This window comes from Saccopteryx bilineata, chromosome 6, assembly GCF_036850765.1.
Source record: "Saccopteryx bilineata isolate mSacBil1 chromosome 6, mSacBil1_pri_phased_curated, whole genome shotgun sequence".
NCBI lineage: Eukaryota > Metazoa > Chordata > Mammalia > Chiroptera > Emballonuridae > Saccopteryx > Saccopteryx bilineata.
The window spans coordinates 85,782,148-85,807,325 of record NC_089495.1 but is presented as its reverse complement, the minus strand read 5'-3'; positions in this window follow the sequence as shown (position 1 = coordinate 85,807,325).

Genomic DNA, 25,178 nt, shown 5'->3' with positions numbered 1-25,178 from the left:
GATTGAGAGATTACAATTTGCAACCTTGCCCCCCATCATTTTACTTCTCAAATTTGTACTATAGTTAACTAACTGAGCTATTTAATACAGTATGCTTGCCCTTAGACTCATTTTTTTTACCCGAATCAAAGAGATGTCTTAAACCATGCATGAATACATTTTAAATTGTTTTAAGATATAGCTTAAAAATGCTTTTGTAGAAATATTCTAGGATGCCAATTTTGATTTTTTTTTTTTTTTTACAGACACAGAGAGTCAGAGACAGACAGGAACAGAGAGTTGAGAACCATCAATCATTAGCTTTTTGTTGCACATTGAGACACCTTAGTTGTTCATTGATTGCTTTCTCCTATGTGCCTTGACCGCAGGCCTTCAGCAGACCGAGTAACCCCTTGCTTGAGCCAGCGACCTTAGGTCCAAGCTGGTGAGCTTTGCTCAAACCAGATGAGCCCATGCTCAAGCTGGCGACCTCCAGGTCTCGAACCTGGGTCCTCAGCATCCCAGTTTGATGCTCTATCCACTGTGCCACCACCTAGTCAGGAATGCCAATTTTCATATTTGTTTTTAAAATAATATTGCTCAGCATTATTAATCAACAACCATAATCACTTCAACCTATGTATATCTAGTTAAACTGGCATTATTATTTACTTAGGAGACACCATTTTAAAAGATATTTTAATTTTCTAAAACTCATTTTTATATCTTAAAATAATATATGTTTTAACATATGTGAGGTTTTGAGACAACTCAGTAATACAATATACATAAGCCCTAATGGTTTTCTAGACAGATTTTGTAATATATTTCTTTTTAGAGAGAGAAAAGAAGGGAGAGGAGAGAGGAAGAGAAGCACCAGCTCATTTTTTTATTAGCTGGGCATTGATTGCTTCTCATACATGCTTTGACTAGGGGTTGGACTGGTGATCTCAGGCTCAGTCTGGCTACCTCAAGAATGGGTTGATGACCATGAATTCAAGTTGGTGATCTTTGGTGTAACCCAGCCATGTTGAGATTCCAACCAGCAACCTCTGTGTTCCAGATGGAAGCTTTATACACTGTGCCACCCTCCTTCAGGCTGAAATACATATTTTTAATGAGTATAATGAGTAATTCATTATTCTGTGCTGACTTCAAATTTTGCAAAATGTATATCTTTATTTCTGTGAGATACCCCTGGGTCTTTCCCTAAAATGTACTAAAACAGAAGAAGACATGGTAAGATTTTTGTATAATTTTTGGCCACACATTTATAAAACAATATTTTAGGAGAGTCAGAGATTAAGACAATTAACTTGATTTTTAATGGAAGTGGCTAATCCATCCATCATGTGATAATATGCGTACTAGTAATAAAGATTAGGAGAATTCTGAAACAAATAAAAATTATTTAAAAAGTGAATACTACAGAATAAAATGTTATCTTTTTATATGTTTCTGCAGGCTGAAATGCCTGGCTCAATTTTACTAAATCATAAAGTTTTCATTTCATATTTGAAAAATGGTTATGTTATAGATAATTTTGGTTGGTAAATGGCATGTGTTTTTTCCAGATTACCACTAGTAAATTTGTTGGGGGTGGGCAAAATAGGAGAAAGTGATTTAGAGGTACAAACTTTCAGTTTTAAATAAGTAAGTCATGAAAATATAAATGCACAGCATAGGGAATATAGTCAATAATATTATAACTTTATAAAGATTTAACACATAAAGATAGCTTTACTGTTAATTAAAACTACATAAGTCAATTAGAGTTTATCAAGTGATATCAGTTTTTAAAATTTTGAATTTTTAAAAAATCTTCTTGATTTTTGATGTCCCATTTTATTTTTACAACAAGTGTGTGTTCATAACACATCATCTCTGTATTTTAAAAAATGAGGGAACAAAAGTTCAATTTGAAATAATACCTGGTTAACTTATTGGTAAAGTTAGAACAAGAAGTGGGTTTGTTTCCCTGTACTGCTACTTACTCATAGCCATAACATTGATCATCATCACCTCTATCCACTATACACAATTTCAAAACAGTTATCGACAAAGAAAAAGCTAATATAGAAGCCAGGTTGATCTATGTTGTGTATCGGAAAAGCAGATATGGTACAAATTAAGAAATATTGAGTAAAATAATGCCAAAATATTTGGAAATAATGCATTAGGGTTTGAAGTCTTGTAACATGGAATAATTTAAGACTGCAGGAGGTTAAATGGAGGAGATTCACTTGTGCTAAGTCAGGACAGGGTTAATAATATTAAAAGAGAGAAGGGTCCAATAGTACATTAATTACTACATTTCAGCAGTTTTACAAAAATCAAAACAGAACCCAAATTTTATAATCCCACTTTTACCCTCTTCAGGGTAAGTAAGCACAACCCAGAAGAAACAATGTTTTTCTTAGAGACAAAAATGATTTTTACTTTTTCAGAGATTTTGCCTGTGAAAAGACATTCTAAAATAAGAGTAGTTTAAGGAAAGCTTTATGAATAGTATGTGAGTAATACTAAATTTCTTCTCTATCTTTTTTCTCTGTCCATCGATGCCTGAACTTTTACATATAACAATAATAAATATTTCAACATAAATTTGAGAAATTTCATCTTTGAATGAATATTTCTCCTTGAAAAAGTCACAGTCTAAATGAAATTAATGAATAAAAAATACGAAGCTTTGAAAGATTATGAAAAAGAGGATCCACTAATGTTGAAAGTAAAGCACTCTGAGTATATGACTTGGTATCTCATTTAGGAAGATGTAATTCGAAAGTGAAAAAGCTCTGAATGACTGCAGGAGAAAAAAACTATAATTAACTGGATATTATGAATAATATACTAATACCACTGCAATCAAATTTTTTATCACTTTAAAGTAACCTGAATTGTATATATCATCATCATGATTATCATCTCCCGTGATTGACTTTTATTCTGGGTGACACTCTACTAGATTAGTGCCTCAATGTCTAACTTGATCTAATTTTTTATTAAATATATTTTATGTATAATAAATGTTTACAGAAGTTAGTAATTTTCAGTATTAATAATTGCATACAATTATATAAACAAAACAAGATTTAAAACACATCATCATCACCTTACAAACTTCTTTTATCCAGTCAATCATTTTTGAATTTTATTATTATTGATTAGTTTTGTTTATTCTTTGCCCTGATACATACATTATATACACTTTATTGTCCTTATTTCACTTAATATTCTTGCTATTGCTACCTGTTATATGTATCATCCAGTCATTTCTTTTTAATGCTAAGTAGAACATGACTGCAGAAATGAAACAGTTTATTCTGCAGTTGATGGACAATTAGTTTAATTCCTATTATTATTATCATTGCTATCATCATCATCTACATTTCATTATCATTATAGCATCTGTGAACTTATTCTACAATTATTTTGGGCATTGTAGGTTTTCATTCCTTTTGGGAAAATCCCTAGGACTAAAATTCTAGTGAAAATACTAGAAATGATTACATGTTAAAAGTATGTTTATCTCACAAAAACTTCTAAACAATTTTCCAAAATGGTTCACCATTTTACATTCTCACTAGCAATGTATAAGAGTTCCAATTGATTCATATCTTTGCCAATATAATATTGCCAGTTTTTTGTTTTGTTTTGTTGAAGCTTTTATTGCTGACTATTTTAAAGTGGAAATGATATCTTCTTTGTGGTTTAAGCTTGGATTTCCTAATTATGTTGGAATTCTTTAATTCCTTATTATCAGATTTTTTTAGTTTTTTTTTCTAAAATATCTTTTCAAAGATTTTTTTTGCTTATTTTTAATTGAGTTATTTGTCTTTACAAGTATATATATTCAAAAATATAAATTATTTTATATATTGCTAATATAGTCTCCTAGTATCTATTTAATTTCTGATTATTTTTTTTGTTGGTAAATGAGCCACAGGTTTTATTTCGATAAAATTCCACTCACCTATGTTTTTATTTTTTAATTGTTCTAAAGAATTATTCAATCCAAAATTCTAAATTTATTGTTTTATTTTTCTTTATAAAAGCTTATATTTTTAGCTTGTATTGTTATAGATGTGACCCATATTAGATTAATATTTGTGTGAATGACATAAGTAACAGAAGTCACTGTTATTTCACATATGAACATTTTGCTGGTTGGTATCACAGTACTGGTTAGTCTCAGAAAACAGGTAGGTTAGTGTTTTCTTCTCTATTTTCTTAAATAATTTTAAATTGGTTGCTTTCTTCCCCAAATATTGGATAGATTTCTGCAGACAACCTTTTCAATATAGAGCTTTATTTGAGGAAATTGTTTTAAATTAAAATTCAGCATATTTAGTATGTATCTATTTATCCTCATGCAATGTTTCAGACATATTAGTTGTTTAAGCCTTGTGTACTAATACCCAAGATGTCATAGCTTCTTTTGATTTCCTTTTATAAGATTTTTTCTTTATTTTATGAGTAAGGTATTGATTACTTGTAGACTTAAAATTATTAAGTCTACATGTCAATGAAATATATAGATGAGGTATATCATTAGACTGGTAGACTAGTCATGTCTTTCAAATTTTCATTAGTCAGAGGTACTTTATTTTAAATATAACTGATACTCTCCAGTTTTATTTCATCTTATCTGTGTATGTGATATGTGTGTTTGTGTGTGTGTGTATATATGACTTATAATAAAAGGTTTGGAATTGATTTACCAAAACTACATGATCTTATACTAAATCACACATAACAATTGCTTCTTCAAAGTGAATTTAAAATGCTGGCATTAGTTAACATATATACTGATATTTAAATGGCATGGTAAAATATGGTGTAACACCAAGAAGATTTACCAATTTTTTATGAAAATATGAGATATATTAACATAAATATACATATTTATTTATTTATTCATTTAGTGAGAGGAGGAGAGGCAGAGACAGACTCTCACATGCACCCGACAGGGATCCATCTAGGAAGCCTACTAGGGGGCAATGACTGCCCATCCGGGGCCCTTGCTTCACTGCAACTGGAGCCATTTTTTAGCACCTGAAATAGAGGGCATGAAGCCGTCCTCAGTGCCCAGGACCAACTTGCTCCAAATGAGCCATGGCCACAGAAAGGGAGGAGAGAGAGAGAGAGAGACAGAGAGAGACAGAGAGAGAGAGAGAGAGAAGCAAGAGGGGGAAGGGTGGAGAAGCAGATGGACACATCTGCTGTGTTCCCACACTGTGGATTTGAACCCGATACATCCACATGCCAAGCCAACATTCTACCACTGAGCAAACCAGCCAGGGCCTCAAGAGATTTTGAAATTAATGTTGCCCTAAGTTAACAATAGTTTAACAGTTTCAATGGAGTTATTTTAGCTATTGTAAGAAAACTCTTATTAAGAAATTTAGAATCATTACTATTTTCTTTTTTCCTTTTCTACAGTGAAGCTTTTTAGAAGGAAAAAAAAATTTTTCAGTTAATTGAGAGCAAGGGAGGAAGAGAGACAGAGTCTCCCATGGCCCTGACTGGGATCCAGCGGGCAAACCCCCTATAGGGGGATGCTCTGTACCTCTGAGCATTGTTTTGTTGATGGGCAATGAAGATTTTTTTTATTTTCAGCATCTAGGTGTGAGCAGGGAGTCATCCTTCGTGTCTCGCCAATTCATTGGAGCTAATAGAGCCATGGCTGTTTGAGTTGGGGGAGGGGAAGAAAGAGAGGGGGGGGATGGTCACGTCTCCTGTATGTCCTGACAGGGAATTCATCGCTGGTCATTCACATGCTGGGCGGAAGCTCTACCATTGAGCCAACTGGCCAGGTCAGAAAAAAAAGTATCTTTATATTCTCCAGTTTGTTTGTTTTTTTATCTGCTTCATTGATCTGTCTGTAACACTTTCTTATATCGGAAATTAAATGTTAAATACTATTCTTGCCAAAAGTAAAATAAAGTGATTAAGCTAAATGTATTATCTATCACACAAAGAAATTCATGTAAAGCAATTTCAAATTGGTAAGGATTAGACTCCTCTAGACAACACCCAAAAGTACAACTAAATTAGGTATTAGAATCACTTCAAAAATCTACTGTGCATCATATTACCGATAATTTTAAATAACTTGACATTTCTTATTTTCTGATATATATTAACTTTCAGTCATGAAAATGGAAGAAATTTTATTAATAATTTTTGGAAAACTTAAAAAATTTAATCATAATTTAAAGAAAGTTTTAATATTTTTAAGATAGTGTTCAGCTGTATAAAGTCAGTAGTTTTAAGAACTGTAATGCCAATATACATGATTTATGTGTTGTAATTTTTCAAAGATATCTTCCTTAAACCCCCAAAATATTAAAATCTTCAATAGCTATATTTATGCATGTTTACAGTATGACATATTCTCAAAGTATTTTATAATCTATATAGTATAATGGGGAAAACCATTAATATTATTGTCTCCTTAATCTAGATGAGGTTCTTGATAGATTTTAAACTTCGTACTAGCTTCTCTTGGAAATTAGTAAAATGCAATAAAAATATAATAATCTTTTTCTATTGGTCTATAAATCATTCTACTAAGACTTAGATTCTTATCTTCCAAACTTGAATATAAATATTAATATTATGAAATGTTACCTGATAATAATGATCAAGTTTATTTTTATCTGACCCTTCATGAAAATGTGACTTACTCTGAAGAGTAGGCTACAGGAGTAAGAATCTGAGTTGTTAAATTTTGTCTCTATATTTTATGATACTGTAAACCACATCACATCATAAACTTCTTTCAATCTTAATTGTATATGTGGATATGGTTTCAGTTTCATTTGGTATAAACATTTGCTCATAGCAAGTATTCTCAACAAGGTAAGTGCGTTATCTATCATTTGAGTTAAGACTCCTCACATATTTCTAAATATGGTAGTCTCTGACTAAATTTGTGGAGGAGGGCAGAGTAATAAGAAATTGCTCCAATTCTATCTATATTATTCACACTTTTTAGAAACTTAAAGAAGTGGAAATTCTCCTTGGAATAAAATAATTTGTAGTGACTCAGTACTGCATAGTGGGCTGTTCAAAATGCAATCCACATTTACTCCATTATTACAGAGAGCTACTACTGCATTTTTTTCTTTTAGATAATATATGTAAATTTTTTATAAAGGAGAAATACATTGTTTCATTGAGTTTCATCAAGTTATATTAAAAGATAGATAACTGTGTATATTACTCTTAGAATTGATAATACTCGTATAGAATAAATAATGTTATAATGGTATGAAATGTTCTAATTAGTTTAGCAATAATATTGAAAAAATGTATAAATTTCATTTATAAAAAATTATTAAGTAAGAATTAGCATATAACCTGGTTGTGCATGTGTGTACACGTGAACTTATTTGTGCATGTATATTCATCTGGCACAATCAGAATTTTCAAAATGTATCCACGGTCTTAACTGAGAACCTGATTTTTTTTTTTTTTTTCTTTTCATTTTTCTGAAGCTGGAAACAGGGAGAGACAGTCAGACAGAATCCCGCATGCGCCAGACCGGGATCCACCCGGCACGCCCACTAGGGGCGAAGCTCTGCCCACCAGGGGGCGATGCTCTGCCTATCCTGGGCGTCGCCATGTTGCGACCAGAGCACTCTAGCGCCTGAGGCAGAGGCCACAGAGCCATCCCCAGCGCCCGGGCCATCTTTGCTCCAATGGAGCCTTGGCTGCGGGAGGGGAAGAGAGAGACAGAGAGGAAAGCGCGGCGGAGGGGTGGAGAAGCAAATGGGCGCTTCTCCTGTGTGCCCTGGCCGGGAATCGAACCAGGGTCCTCCGCACGCTAGGCCGACGCTCTACCGCTGAGCCAACCGGCCAGGGCCTGAGAATCTGATTTTTAAGAGAGCTGGTATTTTTGATCAATGTTGAAAAATCTAATATTCAAAAATACATTTTATTTCTATCTACATCATATATCACAATAATTACTTATATAAAAATTATTATTTTAGAGTTTTTAAAACTTTTATTAAAATATATGGGAGAATATATTATATCAACTTGCAATAGATATTTCATGAGCAAGAAAAAAGCGAAGCTATGCATGGTAAGAATGATGACTTCAAAAACATTAAAACTAGATTTGCTAAAATATATTACCAGTAGAGTAAAAATATAAACCACATGAAAAGGCATTCAACGTCATTATAAGAATTAGAAATATTCAAGTTAAAACTACAGAGGATAATTATTTGTTGCTGAGGTGGGATTTCTCATATATAGCTATGAGGGTATAAACTGATATAACAACTTTGGGTAACAGTTTGCCATTTTCAGGCAGACACTCTATGACATAAAATTCTATTCTAGGTTATATGTATGCAGATGCACATACACATCTTCTGGTAAATGTCATCAAGAGACATAAACACAAATGTACATAGCTGTATTGTTAAACATAAAAAAAATTGAAAACAATCCTAATTCCCATCAACAGTGAAATGGCTAAATAACTTATGGTATTTATATATAATGGAATATTATACAGTTGTGAAAATTAATAAATGTTATTGTTATGATACATCAATATTGAAACATCTCAAAGTGACAATATAAAGAAAAATTAAAACATGAAACGATGCATACAATATAAAATGATTGATATAAAATACAAACATAAGGGATTTGGAGATGGCTGCAGAGTAGGTGGAAGCTACACTTACCTCCTGGTGTCAAACTGGATTTACAGCTAAATTATAGAGAAATCAACCAGAATAACCAACTGAAGTTTAACTTAACTGAAATATATATTATAGCCAAGGATTTATAGGAGCCACATAGAGAATTGTAAGAAAGGCAGATACAACAGAAAGAGCATTTCCCCCTTCCTAACCTCTTGCTGTGGTAGAGTAGCTAGAAGGATATTTTGGTTGTGAAACTTCCTCCTGCAAGAATGGTGGGGTCTCAAACCCATGCAGAAACCTCCAAACCAGAGCAACAGAGATGGGATGGCATCTATAGTCAGTGGGGTTTTAGTTCACTTGGTAGTGAAGGGAGCCTGCTAAAGACCCAGACATTACCTTCCCTGGGTTGAGCATTCCTGGTGTTATAGCACCAGGTTGTGGAGTACACTGCCTGATTTCTCCAACTACTGGTCACACCATTCTATACTTGGATCCTGCAGAGGGGTAGTTATACCCAGAAGATAAATTTGGGGTGCATTTTTGTGGAGAAGGTCTTGGCAGAGACTCAGTGTCTAAACTGTATAGCTTTTGAAAGGGGACCACATTAAACTTAAAAACCTTTTGTACAGCAAAACAAACATCAACAAAATGAAAAAGGAATCCACTAAATTGGAGAACATATCTTTCTATGATATATCTGATAAGGGGTTAATTTCCAAAATATATGAAGAACTTATACAACTAAACACTGAGAAGACAATCAATCCAATTTAAAATGATCAAAAGATCTGGATAGATACTTCTTTAAAGATGGCATATATATAACCAAAAGACTTATAAAAAAAATGCTGTGGCATCACTCATCAGAGAGATGCAAACTAAAACCCCAATGAGATATTACCTCACACCTGTCAAAATGCCTATCAATAAATTAACAAACAACAAGTGCTGGTAAAGATGTAGAGAAAAGGTAACCCTCATGTACTGTTGATGGGAATGTAGACTGGTGCAGTCAGTAAAGTTTCCTCAAAAATTAAAAATAGAACTGACTTTTGACCCAGTGATTCCACTTCTGGTAATATATCCAAAGAAACCTGAAACACTAATTCAAAATAATATATACACCCTTATGTTTATTGCAACATTATTTACAATAGTCAAGATTTGGAAGCAGCCCAAGTGGATGAGTGGATAAAAAAGTTGTGGTATATTTACACAATGGAATACTACTTGACCGTAAAGAAGAAGGAAATCTTATCTTTTGTGACAGTATGGATGGATCTGGAGAGTGTTATAATAAATAAAATAAGCAAGTCAGAGAAAGACAGTTACCATATGATTTCACTTAGATGTGAAATCTAATAAACAAAACAAAGTTACAAACAAAATAGAAACAAAGGCATGAATACATATAACAGACTGACGACTCTGAGAGGGGAGGGCTTTGGGAGCTGGATGAAAGAGGGTATAATATTTAGCAAAAACAAAACAAAATAAAAAATAAGCACGAGTGTGGTGAAAGCCAGAGAGAATGGAGGGGGAGGTTAGTGAGGGTGGGTAAAGGGTATAAATGGGGACAGAAAGAGACTTTACTTTGGTGATGGATGCACAATGCAGTGTGCAGATGGTATTTTTGTTGAGTTGTACATTTAAACCTGTGTAGTTTTGTTAACCAATGTCACACTAATAAATTCAATAAAAAAACACAAACATATACATATGTGATAAAACTTTGAAGGAGCATACTGAGCAAAGGATAGATTTTGCTTCCACAGGGGATGTATAGTAATGCAACTGGGGAGGAGTACATAGGAGGCTTTGTATTTCTTGGTGATTTTCTATATTTTGCTAGGTAATGAGTTAGTGAGTGTTTATTTTTCTTTAAGGTACACAAATCTACTATATAGATCCTTTACTGTGCACAATGTTTTTTATAGTAAAAATATTAAAGTATAAATAGAAAAGCAGTGACTGTAAACTGCTGCAGGTAGATTTTCTCATTTATTTGGCTATAAGAAAAGAGACTTAGTCACATTCAGATAGTGGAAAACAGAAATAACAGAGTAAGGATTTTTTTTTAAGAAAAGGAATAGAATAGAGTACGTTCTATGAAGAAGCAAAAGGCAATTAGCACACAAATAAAATTAGAAGTCTCAGATAAGAGAAACAGTTCCTCGATTTAGAAAAGAAGGGAGTAAAGCTATTGGATATAAATATATTTTAGGTTAGGTAGAAGCATAGAGGGGAATGAAAGTATTATTGCCTTGCATTCTATTTTCAAAGGCGAAATAGAGAATTGAAAGCATTGGGAAAATTTTTAAATTACTGCTAGCAAGAAATGGAGAAGTAACAGGAAATGGAAACAAAATTATATGAAATTATTAAAGATAAAGATTAGGTTTATTATACAGATGTCCAACACACTATGAAAAGATGGCAACATTACTAATCATCAGAGAACTTCAAATTAAAACCACAATGAGATACCACCTCACATCTCTAAGAATGGTGCTCATCAACAAATCAATAAACAAGGTTGCTGACAATGTGGAGGGTGCACTGCTGGTAGGAAAGTAGATTTGTGCAGCCACTGTGGAAAGCAGTATGGAGTAACCTGAAAAAATCAAAAACAGAACTGCTGTATTACCTAGATATTCCACTTCCGGGGATTTATCCAAAGAAACCTGAAACACTAATTTGAAAGAAGATATGCACCCCTATGTTCATTGCAGCATTGTTTACAATAGTCAAGATCTGGAAACAGTCCAAGTGCTCATCAGTAGATGAGTAGATAAAAAAGCTGTGGGTACATTCACACAATGGAACACTACTTGGATGTAATAAGAACAAAATCTTACTCTTTGGACAAAATTATGCTAAGTGAAATAAGCCAATCACAGAAAGACAAGTAGCATATGATTTAATTCATATATGGAATTTAATGAACAAAATGAACTAACAAATAAAACAGAGACAGGCTCACAGATAGCAGGCTGACAGCTATAGAAGCAGGTATGGGTAGGAGAGGGTAGAGGAGAAACTGATCAATAAAGAAAATAAAAGAGCCTGACCAGGCAGTGGCCCAGTGGATAGAGCATTGGCCTGGGATACTGGGGACCCAAGTTTGAAACCCTGAGGTTGCAGGCTTGAGCGCACCAGCCTTGAGCATGGGGTCACGGGCTTGAGTGTGGGACCATAGACGTATGACCCCATGGTTGCTGGCTTCAAACGCAAGGTGACTGCCATGATCAAGGGGTCAAAGCACATATGAGAAAGCAATTAAATGAATAACTATGGGGCCACAACTATGAGTTGATGATTCTCATCTCTCTTCCTTCCTATCTATCTGTCCTTATCTGTCTGTCTGTCCGTCTGTTTCTCTCCCTTACTAAAGAAAACAAAATAAAAGATAGAAAAAAAATATGGACATAAACAAGTGTGTGGGGATTACTTGGGACATAGGAGGTATGGCATGGATGAGGAGGATACAGGAGGATAAATGGTGATAGAGATTTGATTTGAGGTGGTGAACACACAATGCAGTGTACAGTGATGTATTATAGAACTGTGCATCTGAAACCTGTATAATTTTGTTAACCATTACCACTATAATAAATGCAATAAAAAGGAAAAATAAAACAAAACAAAATAAATTTTAAAAATAAATTTAAAATGACCCTGTTTATTATAAATACATCATTACCAATCTACATAACTGAGTGAATTTCTTAATTAATGTTTAGAAACTGGGTTGCAGAAATGGCAACTATATTAATAAATTAAGGACTGCTATCTTCACAGAGGAGATGGAGAAGACGGTTTGAGGTTACAGGATAAAGGTCAATTGTCAGATATACATATATAAAAGTTTACCTCAGAAAGTTAAAAATAGAATACCATATCACACAGGAATCCCGGTTTTGAGTATTTAGCCAAAAGAATTAAAATATGAATTCCTAAGAGATACATGCACCCCCATGATAATTACAACATTATTTACAATAGCAAAGATGTGGAAAAAACCTAAATGCCCATTGACAGATGAAGGATGAAGAAAATATGGTATATGCATACAATGAAATCTTATGTAGCCATAAAAAGAAATCCTGAAATATACGTAGATTAATTTTAGGAACAATATGCTAAGTGAAAAAAGTCAGACACAGAAAAAAAAAACCCTCATGATTCTCCATGAATTAGCTAAAATAAACTCAGAAGCAGAGAGTAAAAAGGTATGAAAAGGGGGAAATGAAGAGGTGTGTTTAAGAGTTACAGAGTTTTAATTGTGCAAGATGAATGAGAACTAGAGACATGCTGTACAATTAATTAACAATACCATACTGTATACTTAAAGTTTCTAAAGGGGGTAGAATTTATGTTATCTATTTTTCCAGAATTTTTAGAAAGCACAAGAAAAAAATTCATCTCCTAAAATGTGTGCACTATTGCTTTACTCAGGAAGATAAGAGTATTTTCCTCAGAGGATAATCGGTATCTCAATTAGATTTTCTCATATTTTAAAAATCATTTACTGTCACCTGCTGCAGAGGGCACATAGTCACATACAAGAAATGATTACAGCTGTGGCAACATTCTTTAGACAATGTGAAAGATCTTTTGCTATTTATCTGCATTGTTCCATAACAGTAGCAGAACAAATTTAAATAAAGCTCAAGCTGCAATTATTTATTGTTATCTTTTGGATTATTTTTTACCTGGGTAACAGAGAAGAATAAACATAATCAGTTCCAGCTGGAAACATTTTTACAGTATGTCAGGACAATAAGTTTGCAAATTGACTTTACCCACTATTCATGTGGTATATGAAAAGAATCACACAAAGGGGACTTTAATTAGTATATCTCATGGATGGAATAAATAGAAAAAGGATAGACGACTGATTGCATTGAAAATGAGTACATGCTTAGCTGTAAACAACTGAGCAAAAATGGTTTGTTAACATTTCTTTGGTCACAGAAATTTTGATTTTATTAGATTATCTCGTGTGGAGTTTAACTTGCTTATTTTTTAAAGCATAAATGGTAAAATGCCATTTTGTTATACTTGAAAATATAGAGATATTATCAAAAATGATATGAAGACTAGTATTTATACTAAAAAAAACTAAAGGATTTAATATTTACTAAAGACTTTTATAGATCTAAAGAGGCAAGCAGAGAAAGAAATAATACCAAAGAAAATTTATGTTTATATCTAGATCTTCCTCTTAAAAACTTAAAAAACAATGTAGTAGATGTCTCTGATTCAATGAAATACATTCTCAAAGGTATTTTATCATGTATTTGTAATTATCACTGACTGCCTTATTTAAAAGGGGAAAGAATTCATAAAAGAGAAAATAAAATACATTAAGTAATGTTTTTGTGCTAGTAAAAACTAGAGGTAAACTATGTAAAGGATAAGTATTATAATTTTTATCATAGTAAACTAAACTTTTATATTATCTTAGTTCTTATAAAGAAAAGTAAACACATCAACATTTAAAAAAATCAATTAAATAGTTTGTACCATATGATATTATGCTACATTCCTGATATTTAAGAGCCAATCTAACTTCAGTTTTTTTCTTCTGTTTCTTATCTTTGCCTTGAAATTAGCAGACGGCCTAGTTCATGATTCATGCAAAAGTACCTTTCAGTTTTCAGTTTGCTTTGTGCAGTGCCAGGAAACCAAATAAAATGGATGCTTGCATTTGTATATTTATTTTACAAAACTTACTGAATGCCCAGCATATGCACTCGGAAATCAGTAAGAGAGTATCTTTACCTAAAAAAAAAAACCCAAAAAAACTTTAGAGGATATCACCAAGGTAGCAACATAAGATGCTCCCAAATTCCTCTCATTTCATGGATGTACAACTGTTGAGTCACTCTTACACATCAAGCAACTTAGAAAATACTCATGTTGAAAGAGATGGGAAAGGCTGAGACATGTTCTCATCATAAACTCCACATTCAGCACAGCACCTCAGTACAATCAGGAGGAAGCTTCCAAGTCCTGGTGTCTTCCTAAGGAAAGAAGAGTTAGGCCACTGTTGGGAAAACAGGTGTGTTAGGCTTTCTCACCTGCACTTTGCATGGTTAGTGTGTGAGCACGTGAGTATAGCCTATATAATATAAGGCTACCAGTGCTTTCCCTTGGCGAGTGGTCATGTGGCAGATCGCTTGCCTGCCACTGTGAAGGCTGATTTTGCTCTTTGCTCTTCTGCTGCCATGAGAAGCGGTTTCCCCTGCCTGTTTGCTCACCCACCTTTGCTAGAATCTAATACTTGGTAATGGCCCAATGCTTTCTGGATCGATAGTTCCCCTACCATCTACTGGAATCCAAGGTGAACCTGCCTACTGACGGCCATCTGCATTACACCCGTACTTGTAAGACCCTAAATTTTTAAGGCCTCCAATCTAGAAATGGGTACCTTGGATTAGTTAGCTCTATGGGCTAACAGATTTATGCTGATTAGTCCCATAGGACTATAGCAAACAACAAAGCAGTTGTTAAATGAGCGTGTGAACAATCTCCATGGCTCTCCTCCCCAGGCTCAATGCTGAGGGACCTGACAAATACACAATCTCCAGAATTCTCCCTGAAAGGGGTTTGACTGCATACTTTCTCAGATGCAGCCCAGAGTCTGGCTCCGAATTAGTCCACATGTAAGTGCTGACTGGAATCCTCTCTTAAACCTGAAAGAACGGTGGGCATTTCCCCTTCATGCTCCCCTTGGCTTACTGTAACAACAAAACCAGGTCTCCAGCGTCTCCCTGGAGGCAACTTGCCCACATATGTAGAGCCCCAACATTTTTAGCTGCCACCCTAGAACTGGACCCTTATATCACCTAGCTGTGATAGCCAATGGGGCTTTGTATTCATGAGCCCAGAGGAACATTTTAAACAAACAAACAAAAAAAAAACCAATCAAATGGGCACACAAGTACTTCCTACAGCTGTCCTCCCTTGATTTAATGCAGATGGAGCAAGTAAAAATGTTCAAGTCCTAGTTGATCCTTGGAAGGCATTTGGGTACATAATTTCCCAGCTGCTGAATACGGTTTCAGCTTCTAATCAGCCTGCACATGGAGCTGACTGGGATCCTCCCGAGAGCCTGATAGTGCTGGTTGGAATATTCTCCACTGTCTTCCCTCAGCTGCCTCCAACTGGAAAGCTGAGTTTCTAGTTTCTCCCTCAAAGGAACTTATTTACACATCTAGCAACCCAATTTGTGCTGTCACCAGAGGAACTGACTCCCAAATCAACTAGCTCTGAGACTGATAAGGATTGGCATTCACAAGTTCCCTCTGCACCACACAAAACAAAGAGTTGATTCTATCTGGGCATGCAGACACTCCCATTGACTGTTTCCCCTGGCTCAGCATAGAGTGTTAATTAAAAACACCAGCTTTCAGGCCCTGGCCAGTTGGCTCAGTGGTAGAGAATCGGCCTGGTGTGCAGGAGTCCCAGGTTCGATTCCCAGCCAGGGCACACAGGAGAAGCGCCCATCTGCTTCTCCACCCCTCCCCCTCTCCTTCCTCTCTGTCTCTCTCTTCCCCTCCTGCAGCCAAGGCTCCATTGGAACAAAGTTGGCCTGGGCACTGAGGATGGCTCTGTGGCTTCTGCCTCAGATGCTAGAATGGCTCTGATTGCGGCAGAGTGACACCCCAAGATGGGCAGAACATCGCCCCCTGGTGGGCATGCTGGGTGGATCCTGGACGAGTGCATGTGGGAGTCTGACTGCCTCCCCATTTCCAGCTTCAGAAAAGTACAAAAAAAAAAAAAAACCCAAACAAACAAACAAAAAAAAAAACACCAGCTCTCAGCTTCTCCCTGAGGGACTGTGCAGCATGTCTAACATCTTGATTTTCCCAACCTCTGATGAAGGTGAGACATCCAATTAGCCTGCTGTGGACTTGAAGGGCAGAAAATTAGTAGTCTTTTGAAAACCTGAACAGGCATACATGGGAATTTCAAAAGTTTCTGGAGCACTGACCAATCTTGGCCCACCCTTGATTATCAGAAGCCATTGGGAACAAAGACAGCAGTTTGGACAATCAGAAAGATTTGAGAGGCAATCAGGAGCTTGAGATGGGCAAATTGATGATGTTCATCTTTTGCATGAGACCAATCTGTCAAGACAGGGGGAGATGGATGCTTTATCTATTTGTGTAGAAACCAAAACAGTCAACGAAAATGAAGAAACAAGTAAAAGAAACATGAATTCTAAGAACCAGTTTAATGAAACAGAGATAAGTGACTTACTGAAAGAGTTCAAAATAATGACCATAATTTTGTTCACTTATATCAGGAGAAAACATGAAGAAAGTTAGAATTTTAACAAAAACATAAAAAAGTACCAAAAACAAATCACAGAAGTGAAAATTCAACAGAGAGGGGTTTAACCTCAGACTAGATCAAGCAGAAGGATGCATCAGCAAATTTAAATACAGTCCAGTAAAAATCAACCAAAGCAGGACAAAGGAAATATAGAGAAAAGAGCTTAAGGAATTTATGGAATAATATCAAGCAGACTAAATATAGACATTGTGGGGGTTCTAAAAGGAAAAGAAAGAATAAACAGAATGTTTATTTAAAGAAATAATGACTGAATACTTCCTCTCATCATTAATGATACCTATCATCTGCGTTTAAGCCATATTATATTATGTTTGAATGTGTGTCTTATTCATTAATAGAGAAGTCAGTGTGATTATTTTAAACATGAAATAAATTGTGCTCACTTAAAAAAAAAGAAGCTTCTAATAGTCCCAGTTTTCTCTAATAGTAAAAACTAAAATCTTTACAAAAGTCTTTGATAACTTATAGGATCTTATCTTCTATTGTATATCTTATTTTCTACTAATTCCCCATATTGGATGAGTCAATGAACCTTTTTGCTATTCTTTAGTTATGCCAGGAATACTTCTGAATCACTTTCTTTGCATTAGCTGTTTTCTATGTCTGGAATGTTCACTTCCAAATAATGCATGGGTTGGTTTCCCATCTGCTTTAGTTTTTATTCAAAATGTCAAATTCTCAGCAAGGCTTAATGCAATGTCCTGACACTTCACACCCCCTTTTATTGCTTGGTTTTCCTTTCTAGTATAGTTATCACTTTGTAACATACAAAATATATTATCTGCTAATTATATTCACTTTAGTTCTCATTATTGGTAAATAATTTCCACAAAGTCTGATTATTTTCCATTGAATTACCAACTATTCTCATTGCTTAAAACACTACCTGATACATCCTACATTCTAAATGAATATTTGTTAAATCTATGATAAATAAGGTATTTATGTAAAATTCACTTGTGGAACACTGAAAGCTAAAGAATAGAACTCAGAAAATTAATCACGGATGGAGATAAATACTTAAAAATAATTGGTTGAGCAATATGGATGTTAAGGAAATAAAAACAAGAGAGAACTTCCAAAATATCTAAAATTAGGGACTAGAAGAAGTGTAAGTTAAAGCCAGGAATAAGCATTTAGTGAATAAGACCTCTTTCGTTAAATTTATTTTAAATAAATTTAACAAGTATTAATTCTTATTTAATAATAATGATTAGAAATTTCTGGGAATGCATTTTTTTTATATCTTTATTCCCTCTCAACCTCCAGTTTATCTTATCACTTGGTCAGCAAATGCTGAAACGATATAGAACATAATGACTGATTAATTCCAGTATTAAAAGGGCAAAATTAATTTCTTAATATGGATGCAGAACTAAAATGTTTGGCTGGTTAAGTAACTACAATTATTAAATTTTAAAAAATTTATTCTGCTAATGGAAAAAATGTCATTTATTTATTCTGTTGAAAATATCCAGGAATTGTTTACTCTGAACAGGTGACTCAGTATCTGGAGTATCATATGTAGAGGTCTCAGGTTGGATCCCCTAGTGGGGCACATAAGAGAAGCAACCACTGAGTGCACAACTAAATGGAACAACTAAGCAAAACAACTAATTGTTGTTTCTCTCTCTCTCTTTCTCTCTTTCACTCTCCCCTTCCCCCTCCTATAATCAATTGATTTTTTTTAAATTCAAGAATCTCTTGATACTTATTAAATAAAACCTCTTACATATTTATATCTTAGATAATAATTTAATATAATTTGATTGACAAGTACATACAATTTATACTTTTTAGTAGATATTAAAAATGATTGTGAATATTTTTATTAGTATCTTATTTAACCAACTTTCTTGAGCGCATTGAAAATTTGAAATTCTTAGAAAAGATATTTAAAGATCTGTTTTCTAGGCATTTAAAATTTTTTAATTGATTTTAGATAGAGAAAAGGAGAGACAGAAAAGAGAAAACATTACTTTGTTGTTCCACTTATTTATGCATTCATTGACTGATTCTTGTATGTACCTTGATCAAGGATGGAATATACAACCTTGGCATATCTGGATGGCACTCTAACGTCCTGAGCTACCCAGCCAGGGCTAGATATTTTTAATCTGAGATAAAAAACATTACTAATATTAAGAATATATTGCCTAAATATAATAGAATGTTTGAAGGATAAATACCGTATTTCAATAAATAAGGTAAATTTTAAAGGTTAGAAAGATTGATAAATGAAGATGTAGCCCTGAATTGAAAGTTATCTGTTCTATTTAAGTAGTTTATAATAAGAACTTTAAGTATATTCTCATATAAAAATGAGTCATTTTGCTTCAGAGAAAAGTAGTAAAAAATCTATGGGGTAATCTCTGCAACAAGCATTTGGCCCCTTGAAAAGCAAATCTGTGACTTTTGAGTTGTTACGACATTGAATCAAGGAAATAGAACATAATTAAAAGGTGGCTATGAAAACTACAAAGTTACAATAATTTTTCATTTTAAAAAATCATGGAAAATAAAACAGAAATACAATGTGATGGATAATTAAGATTTCTGGTGATATTATAAGAATATGGCAAAGATTAGGAAAAAATATTAACAAAAGATGCTACTGTTAAAACTAGCCATGGTGGACTGAAATTGAAGAAAGTTATATTTATCTTGGATATTTAAAAAACTTTTGACAGTAAGGTCAATCATACTGTAGAAAAGTTTTTACTAATGAGGTAGATATGGCAAAATCACTAAATGTCTTTAAATAAAGTTTAGCCATCTTAACAGAAATGGTAGGAGAGTTCTTGTTTGGACTAGACATTTCTTCCAATCATTGCATTTTCTTCCAAGCTTATCATCTAGAATTTTCAATGGGCTACTTCCTAGTTTCCAGGTAACTGGCATTTTCAATGACAGTCCTTAATCTTTCTTGTCTACCTTAGGGCATCAGAAGACCCTATTAAAAACAGTGGGAATCTTGAAGTCAAAGCTTTGGAATCTTGAAATCAAAGATTTAAACTCTAGGGTTTGCAGCAAACCCCAAATTTAATATGGCAAATTAAGAACACCAAACAATAAAAATAACACTTAGTAAATTATTTAATTTAACAACTCCAAATGTATCTTTTTAAAAATTTGCTTTCTAGCACAGAGTTTATTTTCTGACATATATTAGGATCCAGTTATAAATTTTTACTGTACTTACATAAAAAAGTAAAAGAAAAAAATAGTGGCTGTAGACTATTACTATATCAATTTGGAGAATTGCAAATTATATATTATGTAACCTGAAAACCATAGATAAAAAAGTAATTAGGCATTTTAATAATGCAAATGAAAAAAGAATAAAAACGAGATCAGATCAAAGATAGATCTTTCAAAGACATGAAGTAATTTACTGAGAGAAATAATAAGAAAATATGGTTTTTCTCCCCAAAAGTAAAGGAAAAATTGAGACTTATTCAATTACTTCAAATCAAATTGTGCTTTAGACATATAATTCAGATAGAAAAGACCCAATTTACATATTTAATTATCTGGGGTCCAAATATTTTCTTTGTCTTTTTAATATCACATCTTTAGTTAAAAAAAAGAAGATATAATCTTCTGCCAAAATGTTTTAATATTAAGTGATGTTTATTAGTCACTAAACCAAAGTTCTGAAGGTTGATTAATGTTGCACTGCATTCATTCCATCTACAAACATTTATTCAATATGTCATTTTCTTAGGCATTATGCTGGGCACCAAACATATAAAGATTAAAAACTCAAGAACATCATAAAGTTCAGTGCAAATCAGTTTAAAATATAACTCATAAGGAAATTTATTCACTTTTAGTTAAGTATAGCTTTAGAAACCAATCTTTTTTTATCATATATAGTTTCATTTTATGTAAAAAAAAATACACTGTAATATTGACTGAACCACAGAGCCCATTTTGTATGGTTCTATATAAAGTCCATCCTTCAGGTGTGACTCGGACCTACTGAATTCTTATAGGTTTTCTAAAGACCATTCAGAAAATACTTCTACATCTTCTAGTAATAAATATGTGTTCAGAAGAACAGTATTGATCATTTTCTGCACATTGTAATCCCAATAGCCATATAAGTGCCTCCTTATACAAATATCGTAGATGAAGCTAAGAGAAGTTTGCAACTTGTCCTGGGCTACAATTGTGTAAATTGTCAGGAAGATTTCAATTCTTGGATTCTCTGACTCCAAAGACCCCACTTAACTACTTCAACATTTCTGCCAGTCAAGAATTTACTGAACTTCCAAGAAAGCTCCTATATATAGCAAATGTTTCCCAATATGTGAAAATTTCCTAACACAATTATACAACAATTATTGGATTAATCATTAGACAACAACTTTTGAAAACTAGACGCTATTGTGTATAATTGGGAAAATAGCGTTAACAGAAAATTTTCATGAAAACACAGTATCCTTTTTCTCTTTATTAATACTAAAATGTAGCATAATAAATCAGCCTTATTCACTCAGTGAATATAGGTGGTCAGTCCTCTTTGGGAGAGTGACTGCTCTTTAAAAAAGCTGTTGCATTCTGAAATTCCGCTTCCTTACTTGGAAGTACAATACCATTGCCACTCTGATTGCTCCACACTGGTTTGGACTTTCCCTGCTATTACTTCCCGGTATTCTACTGCCATGCTCTATTACTAGAAATTGTCCTTCAGTGTGTCAGCAGCGTGCTCTTTCAGCTTGCTTTCTTTGAGATCTCTCCACTTCACCTCACCATACAACAGCTGGCCAGGTGTCCTGCTGTCATACATTTTTCACACTGGTGCAGTCCAGTGGAGCTGCATTGTAACAGGTGTAACTTCACTGCTGTTCCGTTGGCTGTATTCCAGGGCTTTGTGTTGGCGAATGTGTCCCTACTTGTGATGCTAAGTAAAATCAATGTGAAACAAATGACCAACAGCCTGCTTACTTTTTAAATATGGCATGTTAGTAAACCTCAATATATTTTTATACATTACATAATCTTTCTTATTAATTAAGTTATTCACAATTTAGTTTAATAACATATTCCTTTTAACAACATTTGAATATAACTTTTTACTATATGAACAACTGATGCAGTTACCTTCACCTTATAGGCTATCTCACAGCTTACAGATTAATAATCAATTTCTGATCAATTATTTAGATATTTTGTAATGTCCACTTTCTTATGCAAAAAAAAAATAATGAACACCAACTATTCATAGGTAATATTAAGCTTGCACCAAACAAAATACCTGTACGACCAAAAATATTTTCATAAGTTTCCCTTACGATATGGAAAAATATTCAAATATCAGCATACATTTTGGAAAGCTACCAATAGAAACCTGATATTAATAAAAATATGAGTTTAGTCACTCATATGTTTAAGATTTGGTCTATGTATTATTTTTGAACTCTGAACAGAGCAAAATTTCTTAAAATTATTATTCTTTAAGCTGTTTTGATGAATAAACGATTCCACAGCTGACTTGATATTTAGTTTCTATACATTTCCACATAAAATACTCATAAATTATAGTTGACATAAAATGGCCAAATACACAAAAATGAGATCATTAGCATTTTTTTCATATTCAGTATATGGTGAGCTTTATTAGTTTTCTTATATGGAAAGGTATCAAAATAAAACAGAATGTGATTGAAATTGTTGCATTAGAAACATAAGTTTAGAAAATTCATGTACTATAGAAAGAAGTACTTTCAGAAAGAAAAAGTACAAAGAAATAAAATATAATTACAGAGCAATTATTTATGACAGTATTAAGCACTCCATATTGGTATATAATAGACCATTTAATTGTAGTAGATTATATAGCTTTTTTGTCTAAAAGCTAAACCTCATATATCATTAGTACTACATTATTTCATGATTGGTTATATTAATAATTCTTACCTACAAGGCAGAAGGAACAATTAGAGGCTAAAGTCATAATTAATAAAGTAGCAATAGTTACATGTATTAACCAGGACAAAGGAGTGTTTGGCTTTTTGTTTTGTTTTGTTTTTAGTTTTTGAAAATGTTCTTGGCTTGCTCAGATACGGTAATGGAATGGCCCTGTTTTGTCTTAATCCTTCAGGCTCACAGTGACCTTGTTTGTCTGTTTTAAATGTGCTGTAAAGTTGTTTACATCAAATAGTGGAACACCATGGTCTGGCAGGGAGTGCCAAGCCAGCTCCTAGCAATAGCAAGGCATAAATGATAGTGTCAGACCATCTTCCAGCTTTCAGTGGCTACTTTTCACTATGTCAAATCTAATAGTCTAAGGAAGCCAAGGCATCTTATAGGGAACATTTCCAAACATCCAGATAATGATTAAACAAGAACTCATTCTGCAGATTTGTACATTGTACCACAGCATCATTTTCTATTCTAGAATATAGGTCCAGAGCCCTTGTTTTACTTCTACTCTAGCCTGTTCTGCCATATCACGTAGTAAACTTACATTGTGATGCATGCCGATATATGTTGTAGTGATCACAAATGATAAACTTAGTTCTGCACATACATGTAGTTAAAATTTTAGTGGTTACCTGGGGGAGGGGAGGGGAGGAGACGGAGGGGGTGGTGGGAGGGGAGGGACATAAAGAAAACCAAATGAAGGGTGACAGAGGACTTTGGGTGATGGGTGTACAGCATAACTGAATGTCAGGATGATCTGGAGATGTTTTCTCTAAATCTATGTGCTCTAGTTGACCAATGTCACCCTGTTAAAATTAGTTGTCTAAATAAAACTATATTTTAAAAAAAGACAAAGAGACCGAAAGCAAGGCAAAATCCAGACACCACATGTACAGTGGAATAAATAAACAAACTAAAAACAAACAAAAAAATTCATAGTATTAACTATAGTATAGATCACACATGTATGACTGGTAAGCACCTTATTTCATTACAAAAAAATATATATCATCATCTTACAAAAAAAATGTATTGTCATCTTACAAAAATGTAAATTGCTTTGTTTTGTGAACATTTATTATGAGAACAGCAGATATTTATTTTTAGTCACTTAGCTTCTTCTCATCCTTTCTGTCCCTGAGTGCTTCAGTTTCCTGTGGTTGAGTCAAAATTGCAAGGGCCTGAGATATTACAAAACTATTGTATTTTTTTGTGTGTGAATTGTCATTTAATCTCAATAATTTACAGAGATACACTATCATAGCTGGTCTTTAGAGATCCATGCAATTCACAGCTCTTTTCTCTTTATGCAGTCTATAAAACATGTCATTTTCATTGGCTCTTTGAAACTTATCCTAGATACTTTAGGTACATCAAAACACACTAAAGCCAGATTCAACTATAGGCTGCCTCAGATATATCTATTTAACTGTTGGGCAGATAAAATGTATTATGCTCACTTTGTTAAAGATGGTGCTGCCCACGTGGAGGCCGTCGCCCAGGTGATATCAATGTGTGTTGGGGGCGGGCTGTGGGCAGGCAGGATCCTTGTAGCCTGCGGCTTGGTTTTAGGATTAAGCCTTTCCCACCCTTTTTGATGTGGGGTGGTACAATCCCATCATGTCCCAGATAAGTGACTTTGTATTAGAGACATCCCTATTTTGTATATTGGATTAAAAGGTTTTGATTTCTATACTATAAAGTGGGGGCAGAACGGGTGCTTGCTCTCTTGGTTCCTGAGATTAATATTAGAGGAGAAAGCAGAGAGAGACCATGAGGAGGAGGCCAGGAGAAGCAGCCAAGATGGCGGAGTGTTGAGTGAGAAGCCAGTTTGTGCAGAGTTTGTGCAGGGAGAAGGAAGGAGATGGGGAACAGAGGTGAATAAGTCTGGTGAGCTAGAAACCTTTGATTCTAGGAAACTCGGATAAGTCAGTAGCTTTGTGAGCACTGAATGTGAGTGGGTTTTGGAGCCCAGTGTGTGTTTTTTACTTGCCCACCACGTGCAAGCTAGGATTAAAGAAAATGGCCCATCAGTTTTTGGCTCCGTTGTTTCTTTACCGACTGTCCGAATCCAATGTGATCCTGCATGGGCTGGGCTGCTGTGATAGTGGCCGTGGCTTCTGGCTTTACATTAACTAATTCATAAAAACATTTTTGCTTATTTCCTACCACACTGGTGCAGGGACACTTGAATTATTGGGGGTTAGATGGCTCTCATATGGACCTTAC